Source organism: Copadichromis virginalis, linkage group LG4 (genome assembly GCF_057382275.1).
Source record: "Copadichromis virginalis isolate Kocher_CV1m ecotype Utaka linkage group LG4, C_Virginalis_male_GT1.1, whole genome shotgun sequence".
Taxonomy (NCBI): Eukaryota; Metazoa; Chordata; class Actinopteri; order Cichliformes; family Cichlidae; genus Copadichromis; species Copadichromis virginalis.
This window is the reverse complement of record NC_140621.1, coordinates 12,828,072-12,843,314: the sequence shown is the minus strand read 5'-3', so window position 1 is coordinate 12,843,314 and position 15,243 is coordinate 12,828,072. Positions and strand designations below refer to the sequence as shown.

The following is a 15,243-nucleotide window of genomic DNA, read 5'->3' as shown; positions in this document are numbered from 1 at the left end:
GAATGCACAGTAGGAGAAAATATATTAAAATAAAATAAAACAATAAAGAAAATAGAAAAATAGTAAGGAGCAAAATATTAGAGAGACATGGTAAAAGAGAAAAGATGACTCACTATATATGTATCTATAAATATAAATATATGTACATTAGTGATTAAATAAGAAAATCTTGAAAAGAAATATGACAGGAGGGCAGATGGGATATTGCACAGGAATGAGCAGCAGAAAATTAAAGTATTGCACTTGTGACAAAGCTTGTGATCTTTCCTTCCTTCCTTCCACCCTTCTTTCCTTTGTGACAAAGCTTGTGATCCTTCCTTCCTTCCTTCCGTCCTTCTTTCCTTTGTGACATTGCATGTGATCCTTCCTTCCATCCTTCTTTCCTTTGTGACAAAGCTTGTGATCCTTCCTTCCATCCTTCTTTCCTTTGTGACAAAGCTTGTGATCCATCCTTCCATCCTTCTTTCCTTTGTGACAATGCATGTGATCCTTCCTTCCATCCTTCTTTCCTTTGTGACATTGCTTGTGATCCTTCCTTCCATCCTTCTTTCCTTTGTGACAATGCATGTGATCCTTCCTTCCATCCTTCTTTCCTTTGTGACAAAGTTTGTGATCCTTCCTTCCATCCTTCTTTCCTTTGTGACATTGCATGTCATCCTGCCTTCCATCGTTCTTTCCTTTGTGACAATGCATGTGATCCTTCCTTCCATCCTTCTTTCCTTTGTGACAATGCTTGTGATCCTTCCTTCCATCGTTCTTTCCTTTGTGACAATGCTTGTGATCCTTCCTTCCATCCTTCTTTCCTTTGTGACAATGCATGTGATTCTTCCTTCCATCCTTCTTTCCTTTGTGACATTGCATGTCATCCTGCCTTCCATCCTTCTTTCCTTTGTGACAATGCATGTGATCCTTCCTTCCATCCTCCTTTCCTTTGTGACAATGCATGTGATTCTTCCTTCCATCCTTCTTTCCTTTGTGACATTGCATGTCATCCTGCCTTCCATCCTTCTTTCCTTTGTGACAATGCATGTGATTCTTCCTTCCATCCTTCTTTCCTTTGTGACATTGCATGTCATCCTGCCTTCCATCCTTCTTTCCTTTGTGAAAATGCATGTGATCCTTCCTTCCATCCTTCTTTCCTTTGTGACAATGCATGTGATTCTTCCTTCCATCCTTCTTTCCTTTGTGACATTGCATGTCATCCTGCCTTCCATCGTTCTTTCCTTTGTGACAATGCATGTGATCCTTCCTTCCATCCTTCTTTCCTTTGTGACAATGCTTGTGATCCTTCCTTCCATCCTTCTTTCCTTTGTGACAATGCTTGTGATCCTTCCTTCCTTCCATCCTTCTTTCCTTTGTGACAATGCATGTGATCCTTCCATCCATCCTTCTTTCCTTTGTGACAAAGCTTGTGATCTTTCCTCCCATCCTTCTTTCCTTTGTGACAAAGCTTGTGATCCTTCCTTCCATCCTTCTTTCCTTTGTGACAAAGCTTTTGATCCATCCTTCCATCCTTCTTTCCTTTGTGACAATGCATGTGATCCTTCCTTCCATCCTTCTTTCCTTTGTGACAATGCATGTCATTCTTCCTTCCATCCTTCTTTCCTTTGTGACATTGCTTGTGATCCTTCCTTCCATCCTTCTTTCCTTTGTGACAATGCATGTGATCCTTCCTTCCATCCTTCTTTCCTTTGTGACAATGCATGTGATTCTTCCTTCCATCCTTCTTTCCTTTGTGACATTGCATGTCATCCTGCCTTCCATCGTTCTTTCCTTTGTGACAATGCATGTGATCCTTCCTTCCATCCTTCTTTCCTTTGTGACAATGCTTGTGATCCTTCCTTCCATCCTTCTTTCCTTTGTGACAATGCTTGTGATCCTTCCTTCCATCCTTCTTTCCTTTGTGACGATGCATGTGATTCTTCCTTCCATCCTTCTTTCCTTTGTGACATTGCATGTCATCCTGCCTTCCATCGTTCTTTCCTTTGTGACAATGCATGTGATCCTTCCTTCCATCCTTCTTTCCTTTGTGACAATGCATGTGATTCTTCCTTCCATCCTTCTTTCCTTTGTGACATTGCATGTCATCCTGCCTTCCATCGTTCTTTCCTTTGTGACAATGCATGTGATCCTTCCTTCCATCCTTCTTTCCTTTGTGACAATGCATGTTATCCTTCCTTCCATCCTTCTTTCCTTTGTGACAATGCATGTGATTCTTCCTTCCATCCTTCTTTCCTTTGTGACATTGCATGTCATCCTGCCTTCCATCGTTCTTTCCTTTGTGACAATGCATGTGATCCTTCCTTCCATCCTTCTTTCCTTTGTGACAATGCTTGTGATCCTTCCTTCCATCCTTCTTTCCTTTGTGACAAAGCTTGTGATCCTTCCTTCCATCCTTCTTTCCTTTGTGACAAAGCTTGTGATCCTTCCTTCCATCCTTCTTTCCTTTGTGACAATGAATGTGATCCTTCCTTCCATCCTTCTTTCCTTTGTGACAAAGCTTGTGATCCTTCCTTCCATCCTTCTTTCCTTTGTGACAAAGCTTGTGATCCATCCTTCCATCCTTCTTTCCTTTGTGACAATGCATGTGATCCTTCCTTCCATCCTTCTTTCCTTTGTGACAATGCTTGTGATCCTTCCTTCCATCCTTCTTTCCTTTGTGACAATGCATGTGATTCTTCCTTCCATCCTTCTTTCCTTTGTGACATTGCATGTCATCCTGCCTTCCATCGTTCTTTCCTTTGTGACAAAGCTTGTGATCCTTCCTTCCATCCTTCTTTCCTTTGTGACAAAGCTTGTGATCTTTCCTTCCATCCTTCTTTCCTTAGTTTAGTTTCAGTTTTCAGATTTATTTGTCATATGCAAGTTAGCACAGGGTCAACATTGCAATTAAATGTGTTTGACGAGCAGCAGTCACTCAGCAGCATGCACAGTAGGAGAAAATATATTAAAATAAAATAAAATAATAAAGAAAATAGAAAAATAGTAAGGAGCAAAATATTAGAGAGACATGGTAAAAGAGAAAAGATGACTGAATATATATGTATCTATAAATATAAATATATGTACATTAGTGATTAAATAAGAAAATCTTGAAAAGAAATATGACGGGAGGGCAGATGGGATATTGCACAGGAATGAGCAGCAGAAAATTAAAGTATTGCACTTGTGACAAAGCTTGTGATCTTTCCTTCCTTCCATCCTTCTTTCCTTTGTGACAAAGCTTGTGATCCTTCCTTCCATCCTTCTTTCCTTTGTGACAATGCATGTCATCCTTCCTTCCATCCTTCTTTCCTTTGTGACAATGCATGTCATCCTTCCTTCCATCCTTCTTTCCTTTGTGACAAAGCTTGTGATCCTTCCTTCGATCCTTCTTTCCTTTGTGACAATGCATGTGATCCTTCCTTCCATCCTTCTTTCCTTTGTTTAGTTTTAGTGAGAAGGGTCTGGCTGCAGCCACTGTGGAGCTCCACAGTAGCCGGAAGCACGTGACCTCCACAGTAGCCGGAAGCACGTGACCTCCACAGTAGCCGTAAACACGCATGGATACCGTGGAAGTCTTGCAAGTTGATCGCAAAGGTTAGTTAAGTCTTTCTTATATAAATTTGCCGTTAGTGATTTCATAATTCTAGGAATCGTCTAGTTTTCTTACAATGATCATGTTGCCACTTTTTTTGCGTTACAACAACATTCCTCCTTATTTTATCCATGGCAGAGAAACACACAGATATGCTTTTTCCTGGGCCTGGTTTTAGTAAGAGAGCTGGATTAACGGCTTCTGTGGGCGAGAAGAAGCAAAAACCACATTTTGCATTAGAGTATGATTTATTGTTGGCGTCAGAGATGCAAAATAACGAATACTTCAATACTGTACTTAAGTAGAATTTTCTGGTATCTTTACTTTACTGCTGTACTTTTTTGTGCCTACTGTATACTTCTTTATACTTCTACTTCTCACATTTTAGCACGCGTATCTGTACTTTGTAATCCGTACATTTGTAAATCAGCACGCGTGCTTTGGACGCAAGATTACTTCAAAATTTTGTACATAAATTATATTTTAGACCCTGTACTTCTTACTTCGACTTGACTAAAAAGTCGAGCCAGTGCTTTCTAAACAGAGGTATCTAAACTGTAGTAAGGAACGTGTGTACTTGTGACACCTTTGGTTAGCGTCAACACTGCAAATTTCATCACAAACAGATTTATATATTTATCAATACTTCTATTCGTCATTCTTTTCTGTACAGCTTTTGTATTGCCCAGATTTTAGTTAGCCTCTGTTCAATTGACTGTTATATGTCAATAGAAACATATCTCACAGATTAAAGTGTCTTTTAAAATATTTGGGGGTTTTTTTTCAAGAATTTTCTTCCCAAATCTATTACATGCCAAGTGTAAATTGTTATTTCTGCTAAAACCTTAACTTAAATGTGTATATGGTGTTTATCTGTTTCTCTCTGTGTTTTAGATGCACACATCAATCTGGAATTCAGGCTTAAAGCCAGAATTGCAGGAATGCAACACGTGTTGCAGAGGACTCTTTCACTGCCCTCTGTGCCCCACTTTCAGCCCTACTGTCAGGGCAAAGATTGAGGAGCATCTAAGTGTGCATATAAAAAATGCTTTGCCTTTAAAAGGTATGTTTGTATTAAATATACTTTATAGTTATAAATATGCACTTTTTTAAGCACTTCTGCAGTATCTTTGTTGACTTAAAAGTTGCTGTTGATATTGTACAGTTCAGTGCATTCATCTGCAACAAAAATAGTGTTTTTATAAAATATATTTTTATTTACTTTTCACCACTTTTCTTGACATAACTTTTGTGATCCATACCATTTTGCTTTCATTATTGAGGTTGGCTTGGATGTTTTTGTTAACATGTACAATCTGATTGTTAGACAAATTGATTGCATTCTATACAACTACATTTAAATTACATCTGTTTGTTTGTTTGTTTTTTTCTCTTACAGATAAAATGATATGCCGGTGCAGGCAGCCTTGTAGGACAACAGGACACTTTCACTGCCCTGTCTGTAAGATTACAATCATACGGCGTGGGGATATGGCAAGGCATTTATTGTCTTGTCAGCATTCTTCAATGCCAAGTCAGCCACCATTATCAGGACTGCTCCCCGCTGAACTCTTCGAGGAGACCCGTCTCCCCCCCCCCCCCCAAGGTTTTGTCTTCGGTATCTGAACCATTTTCTGAGTCTTTGTTAGAACATTCATAAGCTCTACCCTCTGTGTTCAATAAAACTGCAGCTGATGGAAAGTCCATGAAAATGACATGCCCTCACTGTGGCCTTACTCTTCGTAGCTCTGGCAAGCTATTTGCACACTGGAGAGAGGAAGCCAAAGCTGTGCTTGAAGGACAACACGTGCCCATTTTCAGACTGAAAAAGCGCAAGTTCCAGGAAGTCAGTCAGGTCAGTATTCACTTTAAACAGTAGTGTAATTACATGGTTAGTGACATTTGAATAACTGTTAAAAAACTGTTCTGCAACAGAGAAATAACTATGTTTTCATCCCCATTTGCCTGACACAGGAGCCAGCAGTTGTTGAAGATCTGCGTCCTGCTGTGCAGTGGGCTGTCCAAAATAAGGCACATGTAACAATGCCCAAATATCTGTCCTTAAATCAAGGGGACCAGCAGAGGGTCTTAAGAGACATGTCAGAGGAAGAAGACACTGGAGCAAGGGACTTGTTCCTCTTTGTTTTTCAGTTTGCAAAGGACATGGAGCTCTTTTTGAAAGCATGTGCTGATGATCAGGGGCTAAGGGTCAGTGCTATGTTTGACATGTAATGGACAAATGAAGGCACTGGCTGTGTTTGTTTAATATGTTGTTGTTGTTGTTGTTTTGTTTTTGCATAGTACAAAATTCCAATTAAACTTATTTCAAAATGTTGTTCACTTGATTCTGTGTCCATACTTATAATAAATGATTACAGTGAAACAGCATTAAATGTAAATGTAACAGCATTTTTTTAAACTTGTAATTTCAAAATAAAAAGCTTATTATTGATATTAACAGTAAAGAATTGTAATCAATAATATTTTTATACATTTTAAACATTAACACTCTGGGCTCTATCCTGGCTATCTGTGGACACTTCACTTATTCTTTTTTTTGACTACTGCACTGCAGTGGACCAAAACAATGACACGGGTTTGATCTTAAGGATCTAATAGTTATGTGTGTTGTGCATGACATTGCCACACAAATATGTATTTGCAAGATAGAGTAGAATAAATTATGACGCATGAAATATTACATAGGCTGCAGTGAATTTCTGTTGATACAGCCAATTGAGCTTTGAGTTTCCCAGTCAAACTTAGCTTTGAAGCACCTGCTAAAAACACTTTTACTCTTTTACATTTCATAACAAGACACCATAGCCAAAATATTAACAAAATATATATTATTAAAAAATTCAAAGCTGCACATACAGCAACAAACACCGTTAGTAAATGTGTCCTGGAGTTTATGCAGGTGCAGAAAGTGCTGCTGCTGTAAGTCAGCCTAACAGCTTACAGATCACTTATTTTTCTGGAAAGATGGTAGGAAGGGCATCACTGCTCATTTCTACAGTCTCCCAGATCTTGGAATACAATCCCTTTGTACCATGAAACCACTTCGCAGTACTAGGAGTCCACTAAAACCTATAAAGAGAGTGATCCTGGAAGAAATGGGGCACACACTAGTGACCTCAACAATTGCAAGACGGCCTTTTCCCCGATGCTCAGATGGGGAAAAAAAGGAAGTTTCATGAAAACATTAGGACTTTATCACCGTTTTACCAGAAAAGTTAATGGTAATATATAACCTAACTGGCTATAAAGAGTAAAACATTTAGATACAATTTTGATTTTGATGAAAAGGACTGGTGCTATTTTAAAGAGTCACGTCGGTAAAAGTAGATAAATGTTTTAAGAAATATACATTTTATAGCATTTTGTGAACATACACAAAAAGTGGCCATTTTTGGCAACAAACAAGCTGAGAGAGAGTTGTATATTTTTGGCTCTCCTTGAACAAAAATAATAGTGCATAATAATCAATGTTGATGTTAATCAATTAGATGTCCCAGACACTACTATTAATAATACAGCGGTGCCTCGTTTATCGCTGGTGTTACGTTCAAAAAATAACCCGCGGTAGGTGAAATCCATAGCCAACTTTATTTTTTACAATTATTACAGATGTTAAGACTGTAAAACCCCTCACTACATGCTTTAAACACTTTTCTCAGACAGGAATGAACATTTTCACACTTTTCTCTTTGTTTAAACACTCTTAGAGTTCAAACCTTTGTAGAAACACAAGTCCAGTATTATGGAATGAAACCTAAAGGTGCATTTGAGGGTGCAAAACGTTTCGTCGGCATTGTTGTGTTTGTTTGGGAGAAAACTTCCAAACGTACAGTACAGCACTTCAGAGTTACACTGCTAGCGATCGAAGATTTATGTAAATTCGACAAGCTAAACGCATTCTGTACTGTACAGCGGGAGTCCCCAACCTTTTTTGCACCACAGACCACTTTAATGTCAGACAATATTTTCAGGGAACTACCTTTAAGGTGTCGCGGATAAATACAACAAAAGAATAAAAAAAAGAAACTGTGGTATTTTGTAAATATAATAATAAACGTGACTTGAGCTGTGCGCCAACAACAATGACAGTGACATCCTCCTCTCTGCTTCTTAACGCTCTCTGGTCGCTATGGTAACGCGTAAATAGTTCTTTCAAAATAAGACACACAACTACAACCATACATTTCACACCGGAGGATCAACCCTCGCGGAACGGTACCAAAGGACTCACGGACCGGGACCGGTCTGTGGGCCTATTAGGGACCGCTCCTGTACAGGAGACACTGGACTAGATTGATTGACAATGGTCTACAGCAATCAGAACGCACAACACGATGTACTGTAAAAATAATAATAAATCAGCGAAACAGCAAGTGTCACTTTTGGCCACGAACAATTTAGGGGATGGAGAATTTTTTTTGAACAAACCCAGAGTGTTAAAAAAAAACCCCAACTTAAAACCATTTTATAGTAACAAAAATGCAATTTAGTTTTCGCTGTCAAAGTCGATTTAACCGAAGTTACGTGTTTACGGCTAGTGTGGAGGTCACGTGTTTCCGGTTACTGTGGAGGTCACGTGTTTCCGGTTACTGTGGAGCTCCACAGTGGACAGTGGCTGCAGCCAGGTGCTCTTGGTTTTAGTTTTCAGATTTATTTGTCATATGCAAGTTAGCACAGGGTCAACATTGCAATTAAATGTGTTTGAATCAGAATCAGAATCAGAATCAGAATACTTTATTGATCCCTGGGGGAAATTATTTTTTGTTACAGTGCTCCATTTTAAACCAACATTAAGACAAGACAGACAATACGCTAACTAAGAATAGTACAATATATACATATATATACATACATACATACATAAGTCACTTATAAATAAATATTTGGAAAAGAAACATGTGTAGTTGTAGCAGCAAACAGTGTGTTAAGTGGATGCGTTGTACAGGGAGATGGCCACAGGCAGGAATGATTTCCTGTGTCGTTCAGTGGTGCTTTTCGGTAATCTCAGTCTCTCACTGAACGAGCTCCTGTGACTGACCAACATGTTTGACGAGCAGCAGTCACTCAGCAGCATGCACAGTAGGAGAAAATATATTAAAATAAAATAAAATAATAAAGAAAATAGAAAAATAGCAAGGAGCAAAATATTAGAGAGACATGGTAAAAGAGAAAAGATGACTGAATATATATGTATCTATAAATATAAATATATGTACATTAGTGATTAAATAAGAAAATCTTGAAAAGAAATATGACGGGAGGGCAGATGGGATATTGCACAGGAATGAGCAGCAGAAAATTAAAGTATTGCACTTGTGACAATGCTTGTGATCTTTCCTTCCTTCCATCCTTCTTTCCTTTGTGACAATGCTTGTGATCCTTCCTTCCATCCTTCTTTCCTTTGTAACAATGCATGTGATCCTTCCCTCCTTCTTTCCTTTGTGACAAAGCTTGTGATCCTTCCTTCCATCCTTCTTTCCTTTGTGACAATGCTTGTGGTCCTTCCTTCCATCCTTCTTTCCTTTGTAACAATGCATGTGATCCTTCCTTCCATCCTTCTTTCCTTTGTGACAATGCATGTGATCCTTCCTTCCATCCTTCTTTCCTTTGTGACAAAGCTTGTGATCCTTCCTTCCATCCTTCTTTCCTTTGTGACAATGCATGTCATCCTGCCTTCCATCCTTCTTTCCTTTGTTTAGTTTTAGTTTTCAGATTTATTTGTCATATGCAAGTTAGCACAGGGTCAACATTGCAATTAAATGTGTTTGACGAGCAGCAGTCACTCAGCAGCATGCACAGTAGGAGAAAATATATTAAAATAAAATAAAATAATAAAGAAATTAGAAAAATAGCAAGGAGCAAAATATTAGAGAGACATGGTAAAAGAGAAAAGATGACTGAATATATATGTATCTATAAATATAAATATATGTACATTAGTGATTAAATAAGAAAATCTTGAAAAGAAATATGACGGGAGGGCAGATGGGATATTGCACAGGAATGAGCAGCAGAAAATTAAAGTATTGCACTTGTGACAAAGCTTGTGATCTTTCCTTCCTTCCATCCTTCTTTCCTTTGTGACAAAGCTTGTGATCCTTCCTTCCTTCCTTCCATCCTTCTTTCCTTTGTGACAAAGCTTGTGATCCTTCCTTCCTTCCTTCCATCCTTCTTTCCTTTGTGACATTGCATGTGATCCTTCCTTCCATCCTTCTTTCCTTTGTGACAAAGCTTGTGATCCTTCCTTCCATCCTTCTTTCCTTTGTGACAAAGCTTGTGATCCATCCTTCCATCCTTCTTTCCTTTGTGACAATGCATGTGATCCTTCCTTCCATCCTTCTTTCCTTTGTGACAATGCATGTGATTCTTCCTTCCATCCTTCTTTCCTTTGTGACATTGCATGTCATCCTGCCTTCCATCGTTCTTTCCTTTGTGACAATGCATGTGATCCTTCCTTCCATCCTTCTTTCCTTTGTGACAATGCTTGTGATCCTTCCTTCCATCCTTCTTTCCTTTGTGACAATGCATGTGATCCTTCCTTCCATCCTTCTTTCCTTTGTGACAAAGCTTGTGATCCTTCCTTCCATCCTTCTTTCCTTTGTGACAAAGCTTGTGATCCATCCTTCCATCCTTCTTTCCTTTGTGACAATGCATGTCATCCTGCCTTCCATCCTTCTTTCCTTTGTGACAATGCATGTGATTCTTCCTTCCATCCTTCTTTCCTTTGTGACATTGCATGTCATCCTGCCTTCCATCGTTCTTTCCTTTGTGACAATGCATGTGATCCTTCCTTCCATCCTTCTTTCCTTTGTGACAATGCTTGTGATCCTTCCTTCCATCCTTCTTTCCTTTGTGACATTGCATGTCATCCTGCCTTCCATCGTTCTTTCCTTTGTGACAATGCATGTGATCCTTCCTTCCATCCTTCTTTCCTTTGTGACAATGCATGTGATTCTTCCTTCCATCCTTCTTTCCTTTGTGACATTGCATGTCATCCTGCCTTCCATCGTTCTTTCCTTTGTGACAATGCATGTGATCCTTCCTTCCATCCTTCTTTCCTTTGTGACAATGCATGTGATTCTTCCTTCCATCCTTCTTTCCTTTGTGACAATGCATGTGATTCTTCCTTCCATCCTTCTTTCCTTTGTGACAATGCTTGTGATCCTTCCTTCCTTCCATCCTTCTTTCCTTTGTGACAATGCATGTGATCCTTCCTCCCATCCTTCTTTCCTTTGTGACAAAGCTTGTGATCCTTCCTTCCATCCTTCTTTCCTTTGTGACAAAGCTTGTGATCTTTCCTTCCATCCTTCTTTCCTTAGTTTAGTTTCAGTTTTCAGATTTATTTGTCATATGCAAGTTAGCACAGGGTCAACATTGCAATTAAATGTGTTTGACGAGCAGCAGTCACTCAGCAGCATGCACAGTAGGAGAAAATATATTAAAATAAAATAAAATAATAAAGAAAATAGAAAAATAGTAAGGAGCAAAATATTAGAGAGACATGGTAAAAGAGAAAAGATGACTGAATATATATGTATCTATAAATATAAATATATGTACATTAGTGATTAAATAAGAAAATCTTGAAAAGAAATATGACGGGAGGGCAGATGGGATATTGCACAGGAATGAGCAGCAGAAAATTAAAGTATTGCACTTGTGACAAAGCTTGTGATCTTTCCTTCCTTCCATCCTTCTTTCCTTTGTGACATTGCATGTCATCCTGCCTTCCATCGTTCTTTCCTTTGTGACAATGCATGTGATCCTTCCTTCCATCCTTCTTTCCTTTGTGACAATGCTTGTGATCCTTCCTTCCATCCTTCTTTCCTTTGTGACAATGCTTGTGATCCTTCCTTCCATCCTTCTTTCCTTTGTGACAATGCATGTGATTCTTCCTTCCATCCTTCTTTCCTTTGTGACATTGCATGTCATCCTGCCTTCCATCGTTCTTTCCTTTGTGACAATGCATGTGATCCTTCCTTCCATCCTTCTTTCCTTTGTGACAATGCATGTGATTCTTCCTTCCATCCTTCTTTCCTTTGTGACATTGCATGTCATCCTGCCTTCCATCGTTCTTTCCTTTGTGACAATGCATGTGATCCTTCCTTCCATCCTTCTTTCCTTTGTGACAATGCATGTGATTCTTCCTTCCATCCTTCTTTCCTTTGTGACATTGCATGTCATCCTGCCTTCCATCGTTCTTTCCTTTGTGACAATGCATGTGATCCTTCCTTCCATCCTTCTTTCCTTTGTGACAATGCTTGTGATCCTTCCTTCCATCCTTCTTTCCTTTGTGACAATGCTTGTGATCCTTCCTTCCATCCTTCTTTCCTTTGTGACAATGCATGTGATTCTTCCTTCCATCCTTCTTTCCTTTGTGACATTGCATGTCATCCTGCCTTCCATCGTTCTTTCCTTTGTGACAATGCATGTGATCCTTCCTTCCATCCTTCTTTCCTTTGTGACAATGCATGTGATTCTTCCTTCCATCCTTCTTTCCTTTGTGACATTGCATGTCATCCTGCCTTCCATCGTTCTTTCCTTTGTGACAATGCATGTGATCCTTCCTTCCATCCTTCTTTCCTTTGTGACAATGCATGTGATTCTTCCTTCCATCCTTCTTTCCTTTGTGACATTGCATGTCATCCTGCCTTCCATCGTTCTTTCCTTTGTGACAATGCATGTGATCCTTCCTTCCATCCTTCTTTCCTTTGTGACAATGCTTGTGATCCTTCCTTCCATCCTTCTTTCCTTTGTGACAATGCTTGTGATCCTTCCTTCCATCCTTCTTTCCTTTGTGACAATGCATGTGATTCTTCCTTCCATCCTTCTTTCCTTTGTGACATTGCATGTCATCCTGCCTTCCATCGTTCTTTCCTTTGTGACAATGCATGTGATCCTTCCTTCCATCCTTCTTTCCTTTGTGACAATGCATGTGATTCTTCCTTCCATCCTTCTTTCCTTTGTGACATTGCATGTCATCCTGCCTTCCATCGTTCTTTCCTTTGTGACAATGCATGTGATCCTTCCTTCCATCCTTCTTTCCTTTGTGACAATGCATGTGATTCTTCCTTCCATCCTTCTTTCCTTTGTGACATTGCATGTCATCCTGCCTTCCATCGTTCTTTCCTTTGTGACAATGCATGTGATCCTTCCTTCCATCCTTCTTTCCTTTGTGACAATGCTTGTGATCCTTCCTTCCTTCCATCCTTCTTTCCTTTGTGACAATGCATGTGATCCTTCCATCCATCCTTCTTTCCTTTGTGACAATGCATGTGATTCTTCCTTCCATCCTTCTTTCCTTTGTGACAATGCTTGTGATCCTTCCTTCCTTCCATCCTTCTTTCCTTTGTGACAATGCATGTGATTCTTCCTTCCATCCTTCTTTCCTTTGTGACATTGCATGTCATCCTGCCTTCCATCGTTCTTTCCTTTGTGACAATGCATGTGATCCTTCCTTCCATCCTTCTTTCCTTTGTGACAATGCATGTGATTCTTCCTTCCATCCTTCTTTCCTTTGTGACATTGCATGTCATCCTGCCTTCCATCGTTCTTTCCTTTGTGACAATGCATGTGATCCTTCCTTCCATCCTTCTTTCCTTTGTGACAATGCATGTGATTCTTCCTTCCATCCTTCTTTCCTTTGTGACAATGCATGTGATTCTTCCTTCCATCCTTCTTTCCTTTGTGACAATGCTTGTGATCCTTCCTTCCTTCCATCCTTCTTTCCTTTGTGACAATGCATGTGATCCTTCCTCCCATCCTTCTTTCCTTTGTGACAAAGCTTGTGATCCTTCCTTCCATCCTTCTTTCCTTTGTGACAAAGCTTGTGATCTTTCCTTCCATCCTTCTTTCCTTAGTTTAGTTTCAGTTTTCAGATTTATTTGTCATATGCAAGTTAGCACAGGGTCAACATTGCAATTAAATGTGTTTGACGAGCAGCAGTCACTCAGCAGCATGCACAGTAGGAGAAAATATATTAAAATAAAATAAAACAATAAAGAAAATAGAAAAATAGTAAGGAGCAAAATATTAGAGAGACATGGTAAAAGAGAAAAGATGACTGAATATATATGTATCTATAAATATAAATATATGTACATTAGTGATTAAATAAGAAAATCTTGAAAAGAAATATGACGGGAGGGCAGATGGGATATTGCACAGGAATGAGCAGCAGAAAATTAAAGTATTGCACTTGTGACAATGCTTGTGATCTTTCCTTCCTTCCATCCTTCTTTCCTTTGTGACAATGCTTGTGATCCTTCCTTCCATCCTTCTTTCCTTTGTAACAATGCATGTGATCCTTCCCTCCTTCTTTCCTTTGTGACAAAGCTTGTGATCCTTCCTTCCATCCTTCTTTCCTTTGTGACAATGCTTGTGGTCCTTCCTTCCATCCTTCTTTCCTTTGTAACAATGCATGTGATCCTTCCTTCCATCCTTCTTTCCTTTGTGACAATGCATGTGATCCTTCCTTCCATCCTTCTTTCCTTTGTGACAAAGCTTGTGATCCTTCCTTCCATCCTTCTTTCCTTTGTGACAATGCATGTCATCCTGCCTTCCATCCTTCTTTCCTTTGTTTAGTTTTAGTTTTCAGATTTATTTGTCATATGCAAGTTAGCACAGGGTCAACATTGCAATTAAATGTGTTTGACGAGCAGCAGTCACTCAGCAGCATGCACAGTAGGAGAAAATATATTAAAATAAAATAAAATAATAAAGAAATTAGAAAAATAGCAAGGAGCAAAATATTAGAGAGACATGGTAAAAAAGAAAAGATGACTGAATATATATGTATCTATAAATATAAATATATGTACATTAGTGATTAAATAAGAAAATCTTGAAAAGAAATATGACGGGAGGGCAGATGGGATATTGCACAGGAATGAGCAGCAGAAAATTAAAGTATTGCACTTGTGACAAAGCTTGTGATCTTTCCTTCCTTCCATCCTTCTTTCCTTTGTGACAAAGCTTGTGATCCTTCCTTCCATCCTTCTTTCCTTTGTGACAATGCTTGTGATCCTTCCTTCCTTCCATCGTTCTTTCCTTTGTGACAAAGCTTGTGATCCTTCCTTCCTTCCATCCTTCTTTCCTTTGTGACAATGCTTGTGATCCTTCCTTCCATCCTTCTTTCCTTTGTGACAATGCATGTGATCCTTCCTTCGATCCTTCTTTCCTTTGTGACAATGCATGTGATCCTTCCTTCCATCCTTCTTTCCTTTGTGACAATGCATGTGATCCTTCCTTCCATCCTTCTTTCCTTTGTAACAATGCATGTGATCCTTCCCTCCTTCTTTCCTTTGTGACAAAGCTTGTGATCCTTCCTTCCATCCTTCTTTCCTTTATGACAATGCTTGTGATGCTTCCTTCCATCCTTCTTTCCTTTGTAACAATGCATGTGATCCTTCCCTCCTTCTTTCCTTTGTGACAAAGCTTGTGATCCTTCCTTCCATCCTTCTTTCCTTTGTGACAAAGCTTGTGATCCTTCCTTCCATCCTTCTTTCCTTTGTGACAAAGCTTGTGATCCATCCTTCCATCCTTCTTTCCTTTGTGACAATGCATGTGATCCTTCCTTCCATCCTTCTTTCCTTTGTGACAATGCATGTGATTCTTCCTTCCATCCTTCTTTCCTTTGTGACATT

General features: G+C 39.2%; 1 long non-coding RNA gene across 1 annotated transcript; it reads left to right on the top strand.

The window, feature by feature from the left end:
• The first annotated feature begins 5,171 nt into the window (after positions 1-5,171).
• Positions 5,172-5,778, top strand: LOC146710969 (uncharacterized). The gene is made up of 3 exons (XR_014920079.1): positions 5,172-5,195; positions 5,324-5,432; positions 5,552-5,778. It is a non-coding gene; the product is annotated as an uncharacterized LOC146710969 (long non-coding RNA).
• The last annotated feature ends 9,465 nt before the right edge of the window (positions 5,779-15,243 follow it).